Source organism: Gossypium hirsutum, chromosome A08, assembly GCF_007990345.1.
Source record: "Gossypium hirsutum isolate 1008001.06 chromosome A08, Gossypium_hirsutum_v2.1, whole genome shotgun sequence".
Taxonomy (NCBI): Eukaryota; Viridiplantae; Streptophyta; class Magnoliopsida; order Malvales; family Malvaceae; genus Gossypium; species Gossypium hirsutum.
Genome location: NC_053431.1, coordinates 97,887,701 through 97,894,978, shown reverse-complemented (window position 1 = coordinate 97,894,978; position 7,278 = coordinate 97,887,701). Strand labels below are relative to the sequence as shown.

Below are 7,278 nucleotides of genomic sequence, written 5' to 3'. Positions count from 1 at the left end.
CTAGACGAGGGGAGACACCTATATTTTCGGAATAAAATGCTTAACTTGGAATGATTGAAACTATGATGTTCTTTTAGTTGAATTCTCAATGTATAATTACCTATGGATTATTTTGAGATATTATCGATAGAAATTATAAATTGAGAAGAATTTATTTTGATTATGAGTTGAGAATTTTGCTTCAGGACAAGCAAATGCTTAAGTGTGGGGGTATTTGATAAACCGTAATATATACATATTTTTACCCCATGCTTAACGCATTTTATGTATGATTTTCCCTTAGAATTGGTGAATTCGATGCTCCTAATGCTTTAACTTCATGTTTCAAACTTAGGAGAGCATAAGAAAGCAAAAGGAACGACAAACGGGCCAAAAACGGAGAAAATGGGCCAAAGTACGAAATCAACACGGCCTGGACTTCCTCACACGGGCAAACCACACGGCCATGTCAATTTGGCAAATTCGAAGCATGATTCACACGGGCGTGTCCCTATCGAGCCCAAGTTGAGTCCAATTCAGAAAAAGGCTAATTTTGAGGGCTTTTAGGCATTCCAAAGCCTATAAATACACCCTAGAGGAGGAATAAAAGACATGCAAAGAGGACAGAGTAGGGGGTAAGGAATTACTCCAAGAAAGCCGATTGATTCATCTCAAAAGCCAGATTCATCATCAAGACTAAAGATCTCTCCTCAATTCCCCTTCAGGAGTTTTGGGTTTTCTTTATGTTTTGTATTCTTTATTATTCTGAGATGTTTTTTATTTAGTTATGAACTAAATCCCTTAAATACTTAAAGGGAATGAAACCTAAGACAAATCTTGTTTTATTTTCTGAATTGTATGATAAATATTTAACTTGTTCTTAATTATGTGTTCTTAATTCTTGTTTTGATATCCCAGTATACTAATTCAAGATAAGCTCTTCTTCAGAGGAGGAATAGACCCTGTCTAAGACTACATTTGTCATAATTAAGCGGAGTTGTTTGCGCGCCTAGACATACGGTGACAAGATTTTGCCGGATTAGGGTGAAACCTATTAAGGGGATCCATAGATCGAGTTAATGCAACCCTAGGGTGTTGATTAGAGAAAACTCTCAATTTTTCAATCTAGGGATTAGGCGTTATTAGTCTTGAATAGGGATAATAACATAACTTAGGGATCTCTACAGAACAAGTTAAATGAATAAATCGTCCGATTCAAAGCCAGAATAACAAGTACAGTCTAGGTGAATTTTTCTTTAGGTATTGCCTTAATTCAATCGTTTTCCAAAAGTAATCCCCTAATTCCATTCTCTGTGAATTCTTAGATTAGTTAATTAGTTAGTTAAAACAAAACTCCCTTCTTCTTAGGCTAGATAATAAAAAGATAGTCATTACTAGTACTTTTAGTTCTTTTGGGTTCAACAATCCGGTCTTGCTAAAACTATACTACTGTTCGATAGGTACACTTGCCTGCATCGCAACAATAGTTAGTTTCAAGAACGATTAATTATAAATATTTAAAACTTATCACACAAAATCGCGCGATCAACACCCGTCCGGGTTGGATCCTTTTTATAATTGAGTTCAACGGATAACCCGTTTGGGATAAATCCTTTCTGCACCACATGCAGGATCTCAATTCGCTTGTAAATCATGGTTTATCCATCAAATTCCCTTTTTAAACCTCATCCGAGACATTTTTCAACATATCATTATCAAAGATGCATTTCATGAAATTTTTATGTCATCAATAAATGCAAACATCATTCATTCACAAATCATATAATTAGGCATATTAGGAGTTTACGTTAAAGTTATCCGAACATACCTGGTATTTGTTTCGGTGTCGTGTTTCGATTATTCTGAAACCTTCCGTTTTCCTCGACCGACCTCCAAAATTTGTTCCTCGAGGTCCATAACAACTGAATTAAATCATTAATACTCTACATTATACTTTTCAAGTCTAAATTCCACCCCCGGTCTAAATCACTGTTGTGCCCCTAACCTTTCACATTTTATGATTTAGTCCCTAGGCTCGTATAATGAAACACATGAAATTTCTATCTTACCCAAGCCTAGCCAAACATTTAATAACTTTTGCAAAAAGGTCCCTTTAGGGGTTTTTCATGAAAATCACCTAGGAAAAGTGTTTAACACACATCCAACTTTCATATTCCTCCATAAACCATCAAAATACAAGTAACTCGTGCATGGGAAAATTTTTAAATATAAACCCTAGCATGAAATATGGGTAGAAATGGAGAGAGCGAGCTACCGGGATCTCAAAAATGCAAAGAACATTAAAAACGGGGCTTAAGAGTACTTACTCATGAGCTTGAAAAGCTTGAAAACCCTAGCTATGGAGGGCTTGAGAATTTCGGCTAGTACAAGGGAGAAGATGGCTGATTTTTGGTTCATTTTTCCCATTTTATTTCATTAAAATGCCAAATGACCAGAATGCCCTTAAGCCATTTCTTTAAAATTTCATCCATGTAAGCCAATTTTTGTCCAAAAACATAGAAATTGGGAAAATTTCTCTCCAAGGCCTTCTAATTTATAATCTCAAGTAATTTTATACAAATTGCTCCTAGAATCCAAGTTTTGCAATTTATTCGATTTAGTCTCTAATTTCCAATTGGACACCTTACTCAAAGAATTTCTTCATGAAATTTTAACACATGAATATTCTCATACTCTAAACCTCATAATAATCATAAAATAAATATTTGATGTCAATTTGTGGTCCTGAAACCACTATTTTGACTAGGTCCTATTTTGGGATGTTACATTTCTCCCCCTTAGGGACTTTTGTCCTCGAAAGTCTTACCAGTAAACAGGTTCGGATATTGGCTTCTCATGGTTTCTTCTGGCTCCCATGTAGCCTCTTCTACACCATGTAGATTCCATAAAACTTTTACTAAAGCCACATCTTTATTCCTCAGCTGTTTAATCTCACGGGCCAAAATCTTAATCGGTTCCTCTCATAGGTCATGTCGGTCAAATTTCAATCTCTGCCGGCGAAATCACATGAGAGGGGTCTGATCGATATCACCTTAACATAGATACATGGAACATATTGTGAATCTTTTCCAGTTCGGGTGGCAATGCCAAACGATAGGCTAATGGTCCAACTCTTTCGGTGATCTCGTACGGTCCGATAAACTGCGGACTCAGCTTGCCTTTCCAACCAAATCTCAACACTTTCTTCCATGGAGATACTTTCAAGAATACTTTATCTCCAACTTGGAACTCAATTTCCTTTCTTTTCAGGTCAGCATACGACTTTTGCCTATTTGATGCCACTTTTAAACAATCTCGTATCACTTTAACTTTCTCCTCAGTTTCCTTAATCAGATCAACTTCATTAATCTGACTTTCCTTATGTTCTGTCCAGTACAATGGAGTTCGACACTTCCTTCCATATAAGAATTCATAAGGTGCCATCTTCAAACTGGTTTGAAAACTGTTGTTATAGGCAAATTCTACCAATGACAAGTATTTTTCCCAACTGCCCTGAAATTCGAGGATGAAACATCGTAACATATCCTCAAGGATTTGAATCATTTGCTCAGTCTGACTATCAGTCTGCGGGTCTCTGTTTGAAATAATCGACAGTGGTACCCCATGTAATCTCACAATCTCAGAAATGTATAAGTCGACCAACTTATCAAGAGGGTAATCTATCCTTATCGGAATAAAATGAGTCGACTTCGTCAACTTTTCCACTACAACCCATATGACATCTTTATTTTTCGGAGTTAATGGTAATCCTGTCACCAAATCCATAGCAACTCTGTCCTACTTTCATTCGGGGACCATCACAGGCTGTAACAAACTTGAAGGTACTTGATGTTCAGCTTTAATTTATTGACATACTAGGCATTTTGATACAAATTCAGAAATATCTCTTTTCATACCGTTCCACCAGTACATTTTCTTCAAATTGTTGTACATCTTGGTACTTTCCAGGTGAATTGAAAAATGACTATTATGTGCTTCTTGCAAGATTTTCTGTATATGTTCATAGTCTTTGGGTACACAAACCCTATCTCTGAATATCAAACATCCATCAGAACCAATCCAAAAATCTGATTCAATACCTGACTCATATTGAGTCCTTTTAGTTTGCAAGTCTTCATCATTAGTTTGAGCATTATAGATTTCCTGAAGAAATGTCAGCCTAGCCTCTAGTTCTGCCAAGACTGAACCATCATCAAACAATGCCAATCGAGCATCTATGGCCCTCAATGTAAATAAGGATTTTCTGCTTAATGCATCGGTGACCACATTCGCCTTTCTCGAGTGATAGTCAATAATCAGATCATAATCCTTAATTAATTCTAACAATCTCTGTTGTCTCAAATTTAATTCTTTTTGAGTCGTTAAGGACTTCAAACTCTTGTGGTCTGTGAATATACGGCAAGTCTCAACATATAAATAATGCCTCCAAATTTTTAAAGCAAAAACAATGGCAGCAAGTTCTAGGTCGTGTGTCGGATAGTTCTTCTTGTGCGGTTTCAACTACCGTGAACCATAGGCTATTACTTTGCCATCTTGCATAAGTACACAACCCAATCCATTTAAGGATGCATCACTGTAGACCACAAACTTTTTTCTCAACTCAACCAATACCAAAACAGGAGCTTCAGTCAGCAGTGTCTTTAACTTCTCAAAACTTTGCCGACACTTTTTTGTCCATTCAAATTTAACGTCTTTCTGTAGCAATCTCGTTATCAGAGTAGCTATCATGGAGAATCCTTTTACAAACCTTCGATAGTAACCGACTAAGCCCAAAAAGCTTCTAACCTCGGTTGCATTTTGATAAACCGTAATTTATACATATTTTTACCCCATGTTTAACACATTTTATGGATGATTTTCCATTAGAATTGGTGAATTCGATGTTCCTAATGCTTTAATTTCATGTTTTACACTTAGAAGAGCATAGGAGAGCGAAAGGAACGAGAAACGGGACAAAAACAAAGAAAATGGGCCAAGTTACAAAATTAACACGGCCTGGACCTCCTCAGACGGGCAGACCACACGACCGTGTCAATTTGACAGGCTCGAGCACGGCCTGAAGTAATCGCACACGGGTGTGTCACACGGCCGTGTCCCTACCGAGCCCAAGTTGAGTCCAATTTGGAAAAGGCTAATTTTGAGGGCTCTTAGGCATTCCAAAGCCTATAAATACACCCTAGAGGAGGAATAAAAGACACACGTAGAGAGGACAGAGTAGGGGATGAGAAATTACTCCAAAAGTCGATTGATTCATCTCAGAAGTCGGATTCATCATCAAGACTAAAGATCTCTCCTCAATTCCCCTTCAGGAGTTTTGGGTTTTCTTTATGTTTTGTATTCTTAATTATTCTAAAATGTTTTCTTATTTAGTTATTAACTAAATCCCCTAAATACCTAAGGGGAATGAAACCTAAGACGAATCTTGTTATTATTTTCTGAATTGTATGATAAATATTTGACTTGTTCTTAATTATGTGTTCTTAATTCTTGTTTCGATATCACAGGATACCGATTCAAGATAAGCTCTTATTCAGAGGAGGAATAGACCCTGTTTAAGAGTACATTTTTCATAATTAAGCGGAGTTGATTGCGCGCCTAGACATAGGGTGACAAGATTTTGCTGGATTAGGGTGAAACCTAATAAGGGGATCCATAGATCGAGTTAATGCAACCTTAGAGTGTTAATTAGAGAAAAGTATCGGTTATTCAATCTAGGATTAGACGTTATTAGTATTGAATAGGCATAATAACATAACTTAGAGATCTCTACGGAACAAGTTGAATGAATAAATCGTTCAATTTGGAGCCAGAAAAACAAGTACAGTCTAGGTGGATTTTTCCTTAGGTATTGTCTTCATTCAATCGAGTTGTCCAAAACCAATTCCCAATTCCATTCTCTATACGTTATTAGTCTAGATAATTTGTTAGTTAAAACAAAAACCTCTTTATTCTTAGGCTAGATAATAAAAAGATAGTCATTACTAGTACTTTTAGTTCCTTTGGGTTCGACAATCCGGTCTTGCTAAAACTATACTACTATTCGATAGGTACACTTGCCTACATCGCGATAATAGTTAGTTCAAGAATGAGTAATTAAAAATATATAAAACCTATTACGAAATCATGCGATCAAGTTTTTGGCGCCGTTGCCGGGGAACTGAAATATTAGGAACACTCAATTTTTATTATGTTACCATTTATTTTTCGTGCACTTTAATTTATTATTATTATTTATTTTCCTTCTCTTTGTAGGTTTTTATAGTTTATGACTAGAAGAAATCTGTCAGGACCATTACTTTTTGAGGAAGAAATCGATCGTACAGTTCGCAGAAATCAAAGAGAAATAAGGCAAAGCTTAAGATACACAGAGAACGAGAAAAAAGACGATACTCAACCCCCAACCGAAAAGATGGCTGAAAACAAAGGTAATTAGCTACCTCCTGCAATTGCGGTTAATCAAAATCCTGCTCCACGCACTATGTATGATTATGCTAAACCTTCTTTAACAGGAACTGAATCGAGCATAGTTAGACCTACTGTAGCTGTAAATACTTTTGAATTAAAACCTAACACTATTCAAATGATACAGCAATTTGTTTAGTTTGATGGTTTGCAGGATGAGGATCCCAATGCTCATTTAGCCAACATCTTAGAACTATGTGATACATTTAAAATTAATGTTGTCCTGATGATTCCATTCATCCTCGGTTATTCCCTTTTTCATTGAGGAATAAAGCTAAACAGTGGTTGAACCTGTTACCACGAAGGTCAATTACTACTTGGGAACAAATGACCGAAAATTTTTTACTAAAATATTTTTCACCGGCTAAAACGGCTAAATTACGTAATGATATCTCTTCTTTTGTGCAGATGGATTTAGAAACACTCTACGATGCATGGGAGAGATACAAGGACCTTTTGAGAAGGTGCCCTCACCATGGGTTACCGCTTTGCCTTCCGGTTCAAACGTTCCATAATAGCCTGAATCCTTCGACTCGACAAATGGTTGACGCAGCTGCTGGCGGAACCATCAAAATAAAACACCTGAAGATGCTTATGAGTTTATAAAAGATATGTCACTGAATAACTATCAGTGGCAAGTTATGAGGACAAAGCCAACGAAAACAGCCAACGTTTATAATGTCGATTCGGTCACCATGCTCTCTAATCAGGTAGAACTCTTAAATAAAAAGATTGATGGTTTTCTTAGTACTTCACAGGTTCACCTAGTAATGCAGTGCGAAGCAAGTGGAGGTGGAACAAGCCATTCGGAATACC

General features: G+C 36.6%; 1 non-coding gene across 1 annotated transcript; it reads right to left on the bottom strand.

Annotated features, from left to right (window-relative positions):
- Window positions 1-6,837: 6,837 nt before the first annotated feature.
- LOC121205766 (small nucleolar RNA R71) lies at window positions 6,838-6,944 on the bottom strand. The gene has a single exon (XR_005900841.1). It is a non-coding gene; the product is annotated as a small nucleolar RNA R71 (small nucleolar RNA).
- Window positions 6,945-7,278: the final 334 nt, after the last annotated feature.